We start from the raw sequence: 20,204 nt of genomic DNA, 5'->3' as shown, positions 1-20,204 counted from the left end.
AAGGCTTTTTACCTTAATGCATAGAATGCACTAAGATAAAAAACCTTCTGCCTTTACAATCACTTTAATTCCTGTTCTAGTGGCAACTAAAAGTTTTATAATTTCCCTCACCTTCAGTCCTGGTGACCAGCAAAATCAACAGGACAAGTATAGAGAATGCAACTCCCTAATGGAGACTCAGAAAGCATTAAAAACCTGGCAGAAGTTCTAATCCTTCCCTACTCTAATCTAAATACAAGTAAATACATTTGCCTTTAGATAAATTTTAATCTATAAAATAAATAAATGTATTTTAAAAATGTACCTAGTGAATGTATCTGAACTTTTCCTCAGCCTTCCTGTAAATCCCTTTTATAATGATCATTCCTGTGGAAAGGTCTTCCTTTGGAAGGCATAATAGACATCCTCTTCATAGGAATAAACATAATATTCTGCATGTGAGCAGAAGAGCCCAGGCAGGAGACTTCTACAGTGTGGCTCTGCTGCTCCCCTTGGCCCAGGGAACAAAGATTTCAGTGGAGAGGGGTGACGGAGAAGTGTAACTGTTCTAAGACTACCTTTAAAAGCCAATCATACCCCTTATTATTACATTTTTTTTCCTTCATCCAGAACTTGGTTTGAAGATGTCTATAATAGTTGTATGTGTGAGTTTTATGGACATGTGTCTCTTTTTAAAGCTTCCTAATTAAAATTCCTGCTATGATTTCAGACAATATAACACCATGGGAAATCTGTAAAGGGATCCTTGGCGGTTCTTAATTCCATTGGCATTTTCATTTGCAGGAGTCTATTTGCTCAGTGCGTAGATTTGAGATTATTTTTTTTGACTGCAAAGAGTCAGTTCATGCTGATTTTATAGCACTATAAACCTCTTCCTCTGTCTGAAGCTTTTATATTACAGATTTAAAGGGGTCTATTTAGAAATGTTTCCGCAAAGCATTCACAAAACTTCCATCCGGGATTTATACAAAATGTGTGAATTTTCAGTGGACGTTGCATGAATCTTGTTTTAAAACATTTATAAATAGACCGTTTAGTGTAACCCTGCAGGTAAATTGTGTACACTTCAAGGATCGTAGCAAATGTATGCAGGTTTATAACTTTTGTCAGCAAGAAGTTGCTGTTTTTTTCTCAGACTGATTTCTGATAGGAGGGTCAGCCTTCATTTTAACCACTTGCCAACCAGCCGCCGTCATTATACTGCGGCAGGTCGGCACATTCCTGCGAGCCGTTGTAGCTATACGTCGGCCCCTTTAAGAGGAATAGCAGGCGCGCGCTGCCGCACTGCAGGGGTGCCGATGCTCATGGCCGATGATCGCGATGACCGTCGGCCACGAGCGATTGCGCACATGAGAGGCAGAACAGGGACATGAGTGTGTAGACACCCAAATCTCTGTTCTATTCTGTGAGGAGAGACAGATCATGAGTTCCTAATAGCTAGGAACCACGATCTATCATCCCCTCTAGTCAGTCCCCTCCTCCTACAGTTAGAACACACAGTCAGAGAACACAGTTAACCCCTTGATCCACGTCCTGTCAGGGGAGAGGAGACCGATCATGTGTTTCGTGTACAGAGGAACACCGATTGGTCTCCTCCCCTTGTGAGTCCCCTCCCCCTACAGTTAGAATCACTCCCTAGGTAACACATTAACTCCTTGATCGCCCCCTAGTGTTAACCCCTTCCTTGCCAGTGACATTTATACAGTAATCAGTGCATTATTATAGCACTAATCACTGTATAATTGTCAGTCGTCCCAAAAATGTGTCAAAACTGTCCGATGTGTCCGCCATAATGTCTCAGTCATGATAAAAATCGCAGATTATCATGACTGCCATTATTAGTAAATAAATAAATAAAAATGCCATAAATCTATCCCCTATTTTGTAGATGCTATAACTTTTGTGCAAACCAATCAATATACGCTTATTGCGATTTTTATTACCAAAAATATGTAGAAGAATACAAACTGAGAAAAAATTAGCTTTTTTTTAAAAAAAAAAGGGGGATATTTATTATAGCAAAAACTACAAAATATTGTGGTTTTTTTTCAAAACTGTCGCTCTTTTTTTGTTTATAGTGCAAAAAATAAAAACCGCAGAGAAACACCACCAAAAGAAAGCTCTATTTGTGGGAAAAAAAGGACAGCAATTTTATTTTGTTTGGGTACAGCATCGCACGACCGTGCAATTGTCAGTTAAAGCGACGCAGAGCCGTATCTCAAAAAATGCTCTGGTCATTGAGCGGCCAAATCTTCCGGGGCTGAAGTGGTTAATCACCAGAGCAATTTTAGGGGTTGATTTGCTTCCATTTTTTTTTTTTGTCGAAGCTTAATTGAACAAGCTGAAGTTAGAAACTGGCTACCATGCACAGCTGCAAATTTTGCACTCTCCAGTTTTAGTAAACCAAACCTTTAATGGCTGTACACACAAGCCGAATATCAGGCGGTTCAATACAAACAGGCCAACGTTTGGCCCGTGTATACGGCAGTCGGTCCTACAGAAGTTGGCCGAATTTCCGGCTTCTGTTGACGGGGCATGACCAAAAAAGGTCTGCCGATCAGCATTCTCAGCCAATGGCTGAACACAATAGCTCAGCAGGGAGATCACTGCACTAACATCTGGTTCTTAGTACAGGATCTCCTCCCGCGCTTTCCAGTTTCTTTGTGTTCAGCCTGCTAGGTTGAATGAAAAAAAACTGATAGTGTATACCAGGCTTTAGTTTTATCATGAAAAAAGCCACAGTGTCAGCATCCTCTTAGAAGTGGACTAGCCTTAAGGCCCAGTCCGCCATTTAAAAAAAAAAAAAAGTGCATTTATATTTTTATTTTTTGGCAGATAGACAATGGGTAGTTGGTGTAATGCCAGGGTCCTGTAGACTCTTCCCTTGGTTCTCTGTCCATACTGAGGTATGGAGTTTCAGTTAGAGAGCTGGAGCAAGTGCCAAAGGCCTATGAATGTGGTGATCATTGCACTTGTGTTCCATTGAGAAATACAAGTCCCGTCCATCAGTTGTAGCAGATGGGATTTGTCGTTCATGCAATCACAGATCTTTGTGAATGAATGACGTGGCTGTGGGGAGAAGGGTCCCCTCGTGCTGTTATGGTTTTGCCTGATTCCTGCTAAATCGAGCAAAGTTCAGGCAGTGGTTGGCCCAGGTTTGACAACCTTCAACTTAGAAATCAAAAGACTTAGGTGGAAAACTGATGAACATAAATTTTTTTTAAGTTCTTTTGAATGACATTTTTCATAATTGAATGTACGGATGAGAATTTTCTTATGAATATTCATAAAAAGGTCTGTTCGAAAATCTATGAATGTATTGCTAGCTTAAGTGCATATATACTTTTGGCCATATGGTGTGTTCTATCAGTGTTTTAGCAAAAATGAAGTGTTACGTTAACAGCGTACCATATTTTTTATTATAATTATCACCTTTCTTATCTTATAAGTTCCAGTTTCCTGTATATGTCATACATATTTGGCTTCACATTCCAAGTTTGTATTTATGTGGCCTCTCTGTGTCCTTTGTTTCACCGACGCATTTCCTCCAACTAATCCCATTTTCACTTCTTTTTTTTAATTACGTTTGTACTAGTTCTTGATTTATATTCTCTGTTTTTTAATTGCCATTGTTTTGCATTAATTACACTCTCAGGCTTCAATGCTTTCAAGTTTCTGAACATTTGTAGAATGATGCTATTCTTTACTAAAATGAAGAACGCACATGATTAAAGTGCTTTTGAGGAAATGAAATAACTGAGCACAGGTAAATTAAAATGGTACAGATGTTTACAGCAATTTGCCTTTGATCATATTGTCCTTGCAAACTTAAAGGTACACTCGAAAATTAAAGTGATCTGTTTTTCCCCTACTCAACTTTGGCTACTGAAAGTGAAGATAGGGAACCCTGTGTAAGTTACAAGCCTAAACTTGGACCTTACACAAGGGTAAGGCTTCTTTCTTTTATCCCCCTTTGTAATAGTACTGGGCGCCTGAGGATCCAATCACAAGCTTTAGCACATATCACATGGAAGTTAGATGAATGAGTTGTATGTTCCACATAACCAGTAGTGGGCGTATGTACTTCTGGGGAGGGTGGCAGAAAAAGCACATCGCATATACTAATTTATGTTAGGTGCAAGCATGCTAAGTAATGTATGTATTATCTCATACAGAGACCTGACAATACATTCACAAGGAAAGATCCATCTTTGTTCAGGCTTCATCCAGGGTTATTACCTACTTCATGGACTGGGATTTGAGCTCAGAGTTGGCACAATCATGTAAACCTTGGGGCCTTTGTAGTTCTTTTCTATGTTTACTAATAGATCAGCCCCTTCTTAAGCTGCTCACTGGCTACATGTTGCAGTCTAGTCTGCTAACGGAGGAAGAAGAGGCTGAGGAAATCCTTCCTCCTACCTGCAGCAAACTGATGACATCTCAGTCTAGACGAAGTCACTTGATTGAAGCTCAAGAACTGCTCTTTTTTAACCACTTGCTTACTGGGCACTTAAACCCCCCCCCCCCCCCCCCCTCCTATCCAGACCAATTTTCAGCTTTCAGCGCTGACGCAATTTGAATGACAATTGCGCAGTCATACAACACTGTACCCAAATGAAACTTTTATCATTTTTTTTCCCACAAATAGAGCTTTCTTTTGGTGGTATTTGATCACCTTTGCGGTTTTTATTTTTTGTTAAAAAAATGTAAAAAGACCGAATTAAAAAAAAATATATATATATATTTTTTTTTATATTTTGTTATAAAATTTTAAAAAAGGTAATTTTTCTCCTTCATTGATGTACGCTGATGAGGCGGCAATGATGGGCACCGATAGGTGGCAGTGATGGGCACTGATGGGTGGCAGTGATGGGCACTGATGGGTGGCAATAATGGGCACTGATCTGTTACACTGATAGGCAGCACTGCTAGGTGGCACTGATCGGCACCACTGGTGGGCATTGATAGGTGGCACTTGTAGGCATTGATAGGTGGCACTCATGGGCATTGATAGGTGGCACTGTGGGCACTGTCAGGTAGCAATGGCAGGTGGCACTGGCAGGGGGTACTTGTGGCACATATGAGGCATTATTGCCTCTTCCTCTTCGGGACCGATGTCCCTTGCTGATGAGCCAGTGATCGGCTTTTTTTTCTCCTCCGCACGAGGAGAAAAAAAAAAAGATCACAGAGCTTTTGTTTTGATCATGTGATCAGCTGTCATTGGCTGACAGCTGATCACATGGTAAGGGGCCGGGACCGGCCCCTTACTCGGATCGGTGATCACCCGAGTCTCAGTGACACAGTGATCACAGCGCGCGCAGGACACGTGCACAGGGGAGGCCGTCATATGACAGCCTCCCAGGAATTCAGGTCCGCGCTGTAGCCGTCATTTGGCTATAGCACGGATGTCAACTGATTAAATTATACTGCTGTTGTGATATTGGGTGCCAAGACAAATGAAATTAATGTTTCAATTCTAAGCCCAATATCTTGAAAAGTGAACGTCTATATTAAGGGGGTCACCATACCACCTCCCCATGATTGTGAGTCCATACTGTATAAGGTGAGTATCAGTAAAAAAATCACTCCATGACTTCCAAATCAATTCAGTGATCCACCACCAAAAGTAGGGCAAGCCTTTTTACGAGAAAATGTGGACCCATATACCATAGGTAATGAGTCTAAAGAGACCTAATGTGATTTCCACTCTCCCATGACAGGATTCATTCCAACCATTTTACCCATATGAAGATTTCCAGGCCTTCCCAGATGGAACCAAATGTGGGAGAACACGGGTCAGCATCCAATTTCAAGGACATATGTGAAAGCATACCAAGCATCCGCACATAGTGTAAAACCATAACTTAAAAATGTATTAAAAAAATACACAGAACACTTACATAGAGTCTGAAGAAAAACAGTTCTGTTTTTCTTCAGACTCTATCCACCAATCATAGAAGTAATCCAAGGTGTTAGGTACAAACATGCAATGACGTCACATACAGGAGCTAGACCCATGACCGTTTGGGTCAAGCTCCTGTCTGTGACGTCATTGCATGTTTGTACCTAACTCCTTAGATATTATAATAACTCACAATATACATTTAAGCTGGGCATACACCATACAAATATTTTATTCAATTTTATTTAGATTTACCTTCAACTATGTAGTGCAAGAGCCTGCCTGATTGCATACAAATTGAAAGTGTTTAGGTTTGACCTGCTATTATATAGTTCTGGTGAATCTAAAGGAAAGTTGTGCAAGAGAATTGTATAATGTATGGCCAGCCTTAGTGAAAATACATCAAGGAGAATTCACTGAAACTGGAGCAGATATAATCTGAAGTAGCTGTGTATAATAAGCAATCAACTTCTAGCTTCAACCTGTTCAGTTAAGCTTTGAACATAAAAGACAAAAACTGATTGGTTGCCATGCACATCTGTTCCAGATTCTGAATGCTCTGGTCTTAGTAAATTCCCCACATTATATTTTTCCTTTGGGCCTTGAAAAAAAATTGTGAAGAGCAACATTTCATCCAAGATAATTTCACTAGCAGCCATTAAACCATAGCTGTGGCTCTCGTAGATCCTGGTTAAAGTACAACAAAGAAAATCAATTTATGACCTGTGAGCTGCCAAACTGATGCCAACTTCTGGAAGTGGCAAAAAAAAAGTCAACAAATGATACAGTGATTCTTGTAGTGTCATTTCTGTGGTTCTTGTCCCAGCAATGTATTATCATACAAGCTAAAGTAATTTATAAGCCAATTTAATTGGATTGCATTAAACACTCAACTTTCATTATCATCAGATGATTTAATTTAATTAAAATAATCAAGCATTGTTTAATCAATTGTTTCTTATTGTCAACTTAATGATTCAAAAGCGTGTCAGGGGCATAAGATGCCACTTGTGACATGCCGAATATCCCTTAGAAAGTACACAGATTCATCAGCATGCAAAGCACATGAAGTTGGGATGAGCAAACCTATGTGAACTCGTTAATTAGACACGCTATCTTCAGGCCTGGAATGACCTTCAGCACTTTGATAACCATAGAACAGAAAAGCTCACATATGTTTAATTAATATACCTTACAGTGGGAAAAGGCATAACCGTATAATCGCGCATTAGGAAGGCTATTAGGCCGGTCACAGATACAATATGGATTTTTTTTTTCTGCGAAGTATCATACATTGGTATGATTTATTAAAGAAGAACCTTAGGGTAGCTCTGAAGCTTCACAAAAAAACGACATCATGCTAATGGTAGAGTGGTTTAGGTGCTGAGAACGTGGAAATTCAAAGTGCAATGGTTTATCCAAAAAGTGGAAATGTGCATCCCCCCTTACCCCCTGATTTTTAGACTGACACAAATATCCTTCCTGTATACTGCTTGGAAGGAAAGGACATATTGCTTTTTAAAGTAGATCTGAGCACCACATAAACAAAAATGTATTTCATTTCATTTTAAATATTCAACGCAAACTCCCCCATTCATGTCACCATCCTTTGTTGAGAAACCGTTTTGGAAAACACCCCACTAGCATTTCTGGATGTGACCATCCTGAGTAAGGGAAAATGATTCATGTAGCACACAGGTGTCGAACTGGCGGCCCTCCAGCTGTTGGGGAACTACAAGTCCCATGAGGCATTGCAAGGCTGACAGTTAAAAGCATGACTCCTACAGACAGAGGCATGATGGAACTTGTAGTTCTGCAACAGCCGGAGGCCTGCCAGTTTTACACCCGTGATGTAGCATTTAAATCCTGGAATCCATCCCTTGTTCAGTGCGCCTTCTGATTCTGTAAATGGAAAGTATGGCAGACGGCTGTACCACCACGATTTTGACTAATACTGACCTTGTGGTTTATATTGTTACATGAACTTACCTGTGACCATCAGTTGTTAAGGCTGGCATTGTACTATACTGTTAGTCGTTTTCCCTTTTTTATTTCTGTTGTTCTATTTGTTCCCTCCTATGTCTTCTCTTGAAAATCAATAAAATTTATATTTGAAAAATCCATCTGCCCTCAGCTCAATAATACATGCACGAGAGAGTGCGCTTAGCCAAGAATACCCCCCCCCGAAGACTCAGAAATATATGACATTTGCCTATGGAGACTGATGGGGTGAGTTGAAGGGTGGAAAGATAGATTTGTGTGTCGTCAGTGTAGAAATGATATTGAAAGCCGTGAGAGGCTATCAGCTGACCCAGGGAAGAGGTGTAGATTGAAAATAAAAGAGGTCCAAGAACAGAACCTTGGGGGACCCCGACAGAGAAGGGAAGAGGAGTGGAGGAAGTAGAATTGTAAGTGACACTGAAGGTGCGTTGGGATAGGTAGGATGAGAGCCACTGAAGAGCACAGTCACGAAGACCTAGGGAGTAAAGTTTTTTTGAGGAGGAGGGGGTGGTCAACCGTGTCAAAGGCAGCTGAAAGGTCCAGAAGTAGGAGTACAGAATAGTGTCCGTTGGTTCAAATATGACACAATATACAACAGTTTTTACTTGTAAAAATTATATTCGCTTTTATATTATGTGTTTTATGTTAGCACAGCACTGGTTTTGTATGTAGTCATTCCGATACCAGTGGGTCTGCATTGATGTGTGGCTTCATGGGATCCATCCTTTATGACCACCCACCTAATATTGAATAGGTCTTCTTTAGTTGCCACAACAGCCCTGACCCATCGAGGCATGGACTCCACTAGAGCTCTGAAGATATGCTGTGGTATCTGGTCATCAAGCCATCAGTAACCAATCCTTAAAGTCCTGTAAGTTTTGAGGTGGGGCCTTCATGGTTTGGACTTGTTTTTCCAGCACATCCTACAGATTTTGAATTGGATTGAGATTTGGAGGCCAAGTCAACACATCAAACTCTTTGGTGTGTTCCTGAAATCATTCTTGAACCATTTTTGCTGTGGCAGTCATTATCCTGCTGGAAAAAGCTTCTGCCATCAGGGAATACAGTTTCAATGAAGGGTTGTACTTGGTCAGCAACAGCGTTTAGGTAGGTGGTATGTGTCAAGTAAACATCCACATGAATGGCAGGACCCTAGGTTTCCCAGCAGAGCATTGCCCAAAACATCACACTGCATTTGCTGGCTTGCCTTTTTCCAATACTGTATCCTGGTGCCATCTGTTCCCCAGGTAAAGGATGGGCACGCAACTGGATATCTACATGATTGCTCAATGGTCCAATTTTGATGCTCATGTGCCCCATTGTAGGTGGGGACATAGTTCAGCATGGGCACCCTGACCGGTTTGCTGCTACATTGTCCCATACACAACAAAATCCAATGCCCATTTTTTCTGCTTTCAACGCTTCAACTTCAGGGACAACAAGTTGACTTGTTGCCTAATATATCCCACCCACTTTCAGATGCCATTGTAATAAGATAATCTATGTTATTCACTACCTGTCAGTGGCCATAAAGTTATGGCTGATCAGTGTATATCTCTCCTGTGGTTTTTAAAATATTTATTGGACTCGCAATATAAGTATAAATGTAATAGGTAGAGTGAGATATAAAATGAGTAAGTCTTTATTTTCAAATTTCATAGCCTGGATAGGGCTATAAGGTTGTGATTAGTGGTAGGATTATGTGAAAACTGCTGGCTTGATTTAAGCTGATGAAAGCCCCGGGATTCAGTCTTTTGTGTGATCTAAAGCTATGAAGTTTGTCAGTATTGTCGACGCTTAATTATTATTCTGGCTGTGGGCTAGTGAACTTTGAGTATTATCTAAGAGGACCTTTTAGTGGCTTGTTTTATAGCTTTACTTCTTTTATATTTTACTTCATCATTTATGTCTAATATTTATATCGGCCTTTACTCCTAAACCCTTAGGCAATGTACTCTTATTACACTATTGATTCTTTTCTATAAATAATACATACATTTAGGGACATTATTGTTTTCAAATATTTCAACAGTGCTTTTATAGGTATACTGTCTGTGTTTTAATCTTGCAAATGCTTATTTCATTGATACATTTATATAATTCAATATATGATACAATAGTCCTAATAGTTATATTATTGATTTACTTTTAAATTAAAGTGAACATCTGAATACATGATACATACAATATATGTGGACTGTTCAGTTACCAAGAGATTCACCATTCTGTCCAACCAGTCTAGTGACCTTGGCACACCTGGAAGGTGGCACAGCCAGGTCACTGACATTTCTTTAACCACTTCAATATCAGGCACTTACGCACCTTCCTGCCCATGCCAATTTTTAGCTTTCAGCGCTGTCGCAATTTGAATGACAATTGCGCGGTCATGCTACACTGTACCCAAACAATTTTTTATCATTTTGTTCCCACAAATAGAGCTTTATTTTGGTGGTATTTGATCACCTCTGCGATTTTTATTTTTTGCGCAACAAAAAGAAAAATACCGAAAATTTTGCAAAAAAACAAGTTTTTCTTTGTTTCTGTTAATTTTTTTGTAAATAAGTATGTTTTCTTCAATGAAGGGCACTGATATGGCTGTTCTGATAAGGCGGCACTGATGGGCACCGATGAGGTGGCACCAATGAGGTGGCACTGATAGGTGGCACTGGTATGCGGCACTGATTTGCACTCATAGGTGACACTGATGGGCACTCATAGGCGGCACTGGGTACTTATGGGTGGCACTGATGCGTACTTATGGGTGGCACTGATAAGTGGCATGGATGGGCACTGATAGGTGGGCATGGATGGGCACTGATAGGCAGCACTGATGGGTGGCACTGATGACACTGATGGGTGGCATTGCTGGGCATCCCTGTTTTGTAATGTAAATATGTGCCAGTCAGTGGCCATTTGTGGGCACTGATTGGCATATTTTGGGCATTTTTTTTTACAAGTAGATGGCCATAGGGGATATACCTGGCCATCTACATGCTGGGGACTTCCCTGGTGGTCCTGGGGGCTTCCCTAGTGGTCTAGTGTGGGCATCTGAGGGGGGGCTGCGCTGATAAACAATCAGCGCAGACCCCTCCTGTCAGGAGAGCCGCCGATCGGCTCTTCTCTACTCGCGTTTGTCAGACGCGAGTGAGGAAAAGCCGATCAACGACTCTTCCTATTTACATCGTGATCAGCCGTGATTGGACACGGCTGATCACGTGGTAAAGAGCCTCCGCTGGAGGCTCTTTACCGAGATCGGTGTAGGGGTGTGTCAGACTGACACACCGCACCACTGATCGCCGCGATGCGCACCCCCACAGGCGCGCGCCGGCATGTTATCCTGCTGGACGTCATATGACACCCAGTCAGGATAACTGAACCACCTATAGCAGAATGACGGCCGGGCGGGAAGTGGTTAATACAGTTTAATACAGTCACCAAGCTTCCTGCTAATTAAACTATAAGGCTCTGTTTCCACTACTGCGAGTTGTTGTGCGACTTGACACGTGAAAAAAATACGGGTGTTTGGTCACAGTATATGGTCATATAGTGTCGCAGTAAGTGGGCTTAGCACTATATGACCATATAGTGTGACCAAACCCCCGTTTTTTTTTTAATATGTTCAGGTGTTTTTAACTAGCCTTGCAGGAAATGTCATTCTTGTATGTGTGCGCTGTAAAATATTTTGTACTGTTTGTAGGTCTTATAGCAGCACCATCTTGAATTTAAACGCATTGTAGGGTGTGCCCCCCAAATATGTTCTTGTATATTGACACATGTGAAGTCGCATGACAAGTCAAAACCCATGTATTTCATGGTCCCCGTTCTAATTGGTGTGACTCAAGTCGCAGCGACTCCAAAAAAGTTTTTTGCACTACTTTGTTCCGACTTCGGTGTGACTTGTTCTCACGTGGTTTTCACCGGTCGCATGACATTGCATCGCATTGCAAAGTCGCACTGTAAATCGCGCGGTTTTGGGGTTGCAATAGTGGAAACAGAGGCTAAAGGGGAGTCAAAAGAATCAAGAGGAGCCTATCTCCCTTTTTTTCCCCCTAGTGTTAGACAGCATTGTGTGGTGCAGAACTGTGATAGGCTAATGGTTCTGCACCTACTACTCAATCTAAATCATCTTGTGTAAGGAATTGCATAACAATAAATTCATGCACTTACGTTTTTTAAAATTTAGGGCCTACAAAATTACAAATGTATGATCCTCAATACCTGCAGCACTCCATCTTCCTTAAAATAGCCCTCCCAATGTTAGAAATGCAGCTTTTGTTGCACCTCCTATCTAGTGTTGGCCCTCACAGCTCACTGGCATCCATTGCTGGTTCCATTCCAGGTTGAATGATGGTCAGTGCCATTCAGCCCACTTCCTAGGCTGTCATGGAAATGAGCAGAATTTGTTATAGACATGTTAGAAGGATGGGAAGTTTGCACATGCAGTAAATTTTTTACCCAGACTTTTGAACAAATAATCAAATTTTCTAATCCAGTGTAATTCAGATATTACCTTATGTTATATTAGTGAATGGTTCTCACAAGTATTGGTTTGCCTATTTTCTATTGTTTTGCCCATTAAACAGCATGCAAGTGACCTTTATAACCTAAAGGACCACTAGAATATGCTGCCTCTGGTGCTGAGGATGTCCGACATGACCGTGCATTAAACAGTCAATGGAGGGGTGGGACCTTTCATGTGTAGACTAAGACACTGAACATTTGGCACACCGCCAGTAATCAATACTATTGAACTCTGCTAATTGTCATGAGACAGTGGCTTAAGCTAATGAGTTGATGACATGAGTCGCAGCCTGATATGGAATTGTAAATCTGTTAACCTTTGCTAAGGGCATGAAGGAGGTATTTTCGCTGTTTGATTAAAGACCTGCAGTTTCTGTTGTGCTATTTTGCTTTGCATTATTGAAGAGGTTACATTGAGCGAAGACTGGAACTCAAATCTATGTATGTAGCAGATATAAAAATGGAAATAAACGGTTTCTGTTTGCTTGAACCTACTTGATGCTTAATCATACAATGTTAAATCCTAGGTGAAGATTCTGAGAATTTGGTAGTATGTCTATGATCTGTAGTAAAATGTAGTAGATGGGTTCTGTTTTTTAAAGGCTAACTGCAGATATAGTTTATGCTGGGGCAGTTAAATAGGCTGGGTATCATACATGTGTGCCAGCAGCAGAAATGCCATTTTACAACCAGCGAACTATAGTGTCAGGGGAGTAACTACAGATCATAGGACCCCATCGCCAAAAATTTTGGAGGCCCCAGTGACCCCCCCCTTCTGTCATTCATCTTAATATAAAGTATGTTTATATTGGGGAGAGGTAGCTGGAAAGCTGTCCGCATAGTCAGTACATTACTAGCGCTATGAATAGAAGTTGGAGGGGAAGTGGGATGGCATCAGTTAATGTATTTCAACCTGTTAATCTTAAGAGGAGCTCCAGCACCCCCCCCCCCCCCCGAAAAAAATTAAAAGTCAGCAGCTACAAATACTGTAGCTGCTGACTTTTAATATAAGGGCACTTACCTGTCCAGGGATGCAGGTGCAGTAACTCTCAGGGGCTCAGTGTAAATTCTAAGCCCTCTCACCACTTCCACCATCAATGCAAGCAGGTGATGAAGGAGCTGATCTAGTAGTAAGTTAAAAGAAAATACAAAATAATGCCCCGTACACGCGGTCGGACTTTGTTCGGACATTCCGACAACAAAATCTTAGGATTTTTTCCAATGGATGTTGGCTCAAACTTGTCTTGCATACACACGGTCACACAAAGTTGTCGGAAAATCCGATCGTTCTAAACGCGGTGACGTAAAACACGTACGTCGGGACTATAAACGGGGCAGTGGCCAATAGCTTTCATCTCTTTATTTATTCTGAGCATGCATGGCACTTTGTCCGTCCGATTTGTGTACACACGATCGGAATTTCCGACAACGGATTTTGTTGACGGAAAATTTTATATCCTGCTCTCAAACTTTGTGTGTCGGAAAATCAGATGGAAAATGTGTGATGGAGCCTACACACGGTCGGAATTTCCGACAACATGGTCCCATCACACATTTTCCACGGAAAATCCGACCGTGTGTACGGGGCATATGAGTTGTAGTAGCAATAATACTGACCAACACAATATTTTATATGATGACATACACTATATTACCAAAAGTATTGGGACGTCTGCCTTTACACTCACATGAAACTTTAATCACTTGCCAACTGGGTACTTACACCCCCTTCCTGCCCAGGCCATTTTTCAGCTTTCAGCACTGTCACACTTTGACAATTGCGCGGTCATGCTACACTGTACCCAAACAAATTTTTTTATAATTTTCTTCACACAAATAGAGCTTTATTTTGGTGGTATTTAATCACTGCTGGGTTTTGAAAAAAAAAATGTTTTTTACTTTTTTCACTGGTGGGCACTGATAGGCGGTACTGATGGGCATTGATGGGTGGCACTGATGGGTGACACTGATGGACAGCACTGATAGGCGGCACTGCTTGCCAGCACTGATTGGCATTGCTAATGGGCACTGATTGGTGGCACTTGTGGGCAGTGGTGGGCACTGATTGCTGCCACTGGTGGGCACTGATAGCTGGCAATGGTGGGCACTGATTTGTAACACTATTTTGCAATATTGTAATCAGGGCACTGATGATCAGTGCCCAGATTACATTCCTAGATGTCCCCCTGCGTGGAGATGCCACTGATCGGGTCTCCTCGCCACAAACTGTCAGTGTGAGTCAAGGAGCGCCGATTACCGGCACTTCCTTGTTTACATGTGACCGGCTGTGATTGGACACAGCCGATCACATGGTTAAAGAGCCGTGGATGTGGCTCTCTCCTGAGATCGGTTGACAAACAGCTAAAATTGTACCCATCTCCAAAAAGGGTAGCAAGGTAGATGCTGGCAAAAACAGGTCAGTGAGCTTAACATCTATTGTATTTAAATTAATTAACCAGGTCTCATAGCAGGCATATTGGCTGCTTCAGTGTGGTAGTAGTTCTACCACTGTATGCAGGGCCGTCTTTAATATTGACTGGACCCTGGGCAAACATTTTCTTGGGCCCCCTCTTCCATGCAATTTCGCTAGCCACATGCTTTGAGACATACAATAAATAGCAGCTAGACTCAAAATCAGTTTACTGAATAAAATCAGGCAGCAATTGTGATTGGTTGCCAGAGGTTACAGTGTATCATTACCGCTCACTGACTGGCTGCTAGAGGTTACAGCACACATTATGGCTCACTGATTGTTTGCTCGAGGTTACAGCACATGACTTCTGCTTGTTGATTGGTTGCTAGAGATTACTATACATCAATACTGCTCACTGATTGATTGCTAGAGGTTACTCGACATCTTTACCACTCACAAATTGGTTGCTAGAGGTTACTGCACATTATTACTGCTCATTGATTGGTTCCTAGAGGTTACTGCATATCTTTACCGCTCAATGATTGGTTACAAAAGGTTAGTGTACAGCATTACTGCTCACTGATTGGTTGCTAAAGGTTACAGCACATCATCTCCTCACTGCCTGCACACCATGGACTGAGGAGGTGAGGGGGTCCATCAATAGACAGAAAACTCCTAGGACTCCTGGGATCAGTGGCAATGCTGGGGGGTTGATGGGATCAGTGGCAGTGGTGGGGGGATGGGATTAGTTAGGAGGCAGTACACTGTGACAAATTCTGAATCATGTAAAGCAAAGCTGGAAATCTTTGGCAAGTTTATAGTGGGGGATTCTACCAATGTAATGGGGAATTTACAGTGACCACCAATGTGAGGGGGGATTTAATTTGACCATCAATGTGAGGGGGGATTTGCACTGACCACCATGTATAAGGGGATTTTACGTCACCCACAATAGAAAAGAGGAATTTCTACGCTGACACCAATGTAATAAGAGCATTTACGCCAACCACCAGTGTAAGGGGGAATATACAATGACCTCCATGTAAGCAGGAATTTACACTGACAACCATTGTTGAGGAGATTTGTACTCCCCACCAATGTAAGGTGACAATTCTACAATGTTACAATTCTACAATTCTACAATTCCACCAATGTTAGGGGAAATGTACACTGATCACCAATGTTATGAAGAATTTACACTGATAACCAAAGTAATGGGGAATTTTACATCCAATAAAGGGGGATTTCTACACTGGCCACCAATATAAGGGGGATTTACACTCACCACCAATTTAAAGGGGGCTTCTACATGGACCACCAATGTAAGGGAGGATTCAAAACTGACCACAAATGCAAGTTTGGATTTTTTAACGATTACCAGTATAACGAGGAGTTTCTACACTGGCCACTAATGTAATGGTGATTTACACTGACCATTAATGTAATAGGAGCATTCACAGTAACCACCAATGTAAAGAGGGATTTACACTGACCACAAATGTAAGGGGGACCTTCACCCTGGCCACTAGTGTGAATGAAAGGATTGTACACCAAGCCCCGATGTAATGAGAAGATTTACACTGACCACCAATGTAACTGAGACATTTAGCCTGCGTTCACATTTGTGTGTGTCGGGAATACATGCAAAATCGCTTTCCTGACACCACAGAAACATGCTGCCCTTTAGCAGATACACAGAAGTGCCATTAATTGTTAATGACACCCTCATGCATCGGCTGAGATGTGCGTATTCACATGCACCAAAATTCAGGGTGCTGTGGCACCCTGTTCTTTTGAAGAAGGGTTCCACCTCCAATTTGCTTACCTTTGCAGAATAGGCTGATGTTAGGCTTAATGAATATAGTTGCAGGCAGGACTTTCAAGCGTGCTCCTTTACCTCCCCAGTGGGCAGATTCAGCCTAAGTGATGGTAAATATGACCTCAGGGGGACATGATATACATATGTAAATGCCACCTCTATTTACATATCAATGCCGCAGTCTGTGACTATTTACATATCAATGCAGGTTATTTACATGTAAACACAGGAGAGTCATCTGTACATGGCAATAGGGCAGCAGCAACAGAACTTTACACTGAGATATCGGGACACAGCATGGGACTAAAACTTCAAGGGATAAGGGAATTTAAACTAGGATGGTTGGCAAGTATGAGGCAGCTGCTTTGGGCCCCACAACAATGATGGGGTCCAGGACAGCTGCCCCTTTTGCCCTGCCTTAAAAGCGGCCCTGACAGTATGGGGTCATTAAACATTAGCAACAAGTCAGGAACCTTGTTCTCCTCAGCATGTTCTCCCCTAGCTTATACATGCTATTTAGTGGAGAAGGGACTGTAATTAGCTGGTTCATAATACATTTTCCAGACCCTGACTATCTATATCCCAATTGTATGCAAGGGTAGGGTATTAGTTGTTTAAAAATAAAATATAGATTTCAGAAAGATTTATGGGTCTTCAAGTGTACCATATGGGGCATTTCTAGTTATCAGAAGTATATACAGGCACCTGCTGGTTCCTACTTTCACATAAGGACCTTACATATTTATGTGACAGATTCACTTTAAAGTGCTTGTAGAGTTTGTGATTATGTAGTGAGATGGCATCAATCTCCATAAATTTGGATACATAAAAGGAGCAGAATTATCGTTAGATCATCATTTTTATTCTGCAGATAACTGAATGCAATATAACATTTTATAATTGGTGCAACGCATATTTTTTTTCACATAACAGCTTTGATAGCAGCATATACATCAATTTGAATTGCCATGAGGCATTTAATAAAACAGCTGGCAGGTGAAGAGCGATGGTTGTAACACTGTCCATGAGAAATATCTCCGGGGACATTATCTGTGCAGAGAAGATCTGTACGAAAACTCTGTCTCTGTTTGGTATCTGTCTAATACTACACATAGCTATGCAGACTGCTTTAACCTAGAGAAACTTGTGGCATCTATGGCTAATGAAATAAACTATAACAAAACTAAATTGGAAAAAATATCCTCCCACAAATGGTTTGCCTTTAGACGATCATATGACCACTGATCGCTCAGTTCTCAGTCTTCCCGGAGCAAAGATGGATGACTGTCAATCACCGCTCTCTGCTCTGCTCTTCCAGCGCTCACTGGAGTGCCAGGCTAGAGAGGGGGTGGGAGCAGCTGGCTCAGGCTCTTAGCCGCACTCTGAAGAGCTGAAACAGCTGCCAATTAGGCATCTGAGTGGATCCTGAAAATATGGTCAGGATCCTTCCAGAAACTGAAATGGCTTTGTGACGTCAGCTGCCTTTAGCCCGCTGTTGGCTGATTTTGGTTCACAAGAGTGTAGAAGCAAGTTCACCCCTGTGACCCAGAAGAGAAGTACGACCTGTTAAATCCGATTTAGGGGTATCAAGACAGATGATGAGTCCAGATCTTAAGATAAGTAGGTTCTTTTTATTCACTGCAGTGGAGAAATACAACACAGTTCTCAGCTACCATATGCAAGCAAAAGTGAAAGTGTTTCTGAGCTTACATCTACAGGTTATACAATTTATACTTTATGAATATGCATAAGCACTAGGCGTTTTATAGGTGTGATCATATAGTTTAGTCCAATCAGCATTCATATCTTCTTAATAGCAAGGGAACAGTTAAATGGGTGGGTGGTTACATCATGTGACTCTCAAAAAAAGACAATTCAGCAATATTTGGTCAGTTCAGACTGGTTTTGATAAGGAAGTCAGCTTTCTGGGTTCTTATCAGTTTCATATCCTGTAGTTTCATTTTCCAAGGAATTGAAACAAAGAAAAAGGAGAACATCTAGGGAAAGTAAACAAATCAAGCATATTATCAATTCTTAAAGTGACAGTCGCTTTATACATATATATATATATATATATATATATATATATATATATATATATATATATATATCAACATTATCAGACCCCCTATATACTCAGACCCAAAAAAGGTTTGGCCGTACTTCTCTTTTAAATACAGCTATTGTACAGTATGTACTTAAAGCGTTTGTTACTCTAAAAAAAAAAGAATGGATCCTGTTCCCATCATCCGATGTCTCTCCTCTGTCCTCCTCTCCCCCCTTTGGGGGCACCCAAGCCAAGCTGCAGCTCCATGTGTCCATTCAGACATGGAGCTGTGGTTTGGCCCCGTCCCCTCTACTGATTGGCTAACTGAATTTGATTGACAGCAGCCAATGGCACCGCTGCTGTGTCTCAGCCAGTCAGGAGGGAGAGTCCAGCAGAGGGACTCGTGGACATTGCTGGGGCTCAGGTAAGTATTAGGGGGCCTTCTGCACACAGAAGACTTTCTATCTTAACCACTTAAGCCCCGGACCATTTGGCTGGCCAAAGACCAGAGCACTTTTTGCGATTTGCCACTGCGTCGCTTTAACTGACATCTGCGCGGTCGTGAGACATGGCTCCCAAACAAAATTGACGTCCTTTTTTCTCCACAAATAGAGCTTTCTTTTGGTGGTATTTGATCACCTCTGTGGTTTTTATTTTTTGCGCTATAAACAAAAAAGAGCAACAATTTTGAAAAAAAACACATTATTTTTAAGTTTTTGCTATAATAAATATCCACAAAAATATAATAAAAAAAACATTTTTTCATTCAGTTTAGGCTGATACGTATTCTTCTACATATTTTTGGTTAAAAAAATCGCAATAAGCGTTTATTGATTGGTTTGCGCAAAAGTTATAGCGTCTACAAATAGGGGATAGTTTTATGGCATTTTTATTAATAATTTTTTTTTTTTACTAGTAATGGTAGCGATCTGCGATTTTTATTGTGACTGCGACATTATGGCTGACAGATCAGACACTTTTGGTGCTATTTTGGGACCATTCACATTTATACAGCGATTAGTGCGATTACAAATGCATTGATTACTGTGTAAATGTGATTGGCAGTGAAGGGGTTAACCAGGAGGGGGCGCTGCAGGAGTTAGGTGTGTCCTAGGGAGTGATTCTAACTGTAGGGGGGGATGGGCTACGTGTGACTTGACACTGATCACCGCTCCCGATCACAGGGAGCTGTGATCAGTGTCAATGTCATTAGTCAGAACGGGGAAATGCTTGTTTACATCAGCATTTCCCTGTTCTTCCTCTCGGGACCCGCGATCGCACTCACGGAGCTCGCGGCAGGGTCGCGCGCACAGCGCACCACACAGCAGCAAATTTACAGGGACGTACCTGTACGCTTATTTGCCTGTCCGTGCCATTCTCCCAACGTAAATGTTCGTGCGGCGGTCGGCAAGCGGTTAATGCATAGAGTGCATTAAGATAAAAAACCTTCTGACTTTATAATCACTTGAAAGTGTATCTAATGAAGCCCATGCATGGAGCA

The 20,204-nt window shown here is 41.5% G+C and overlaps 1 protein-coding gene across 1 annotated transcript in view; it reads left to right on the top strand.

Annotated features, from left to right (window-relative positions):
- The window catches only part of IPO11 (importin 11), a 677,548-nt gene that overhangs the window by 656,429 nt on the left and 915 nt on the right, over positions 1–20,204 (top strand). The window lies entirely within an intron of this gene.

This window comes from Aquarana catesbeiana, linkage group LG01 (assembly GCF_042186555.1).
Source record: "Aquarana catesbeiana isolate 2022-GZ linkage group LG01, ASM4218655v1, whole genome shotgun sequence".
NCBI classification, from domain to species: domain Eukaryota; kingdom Metazoa; phylum Chordata; class Amphibia; order Anura; family Ranidae; genus Aquarana; species Aquarana catesbeiana.
Note: the sequence above shows the minus strand (reverse complement) of the source record. Positions and strands in the feature narration are given on the sequence as shown.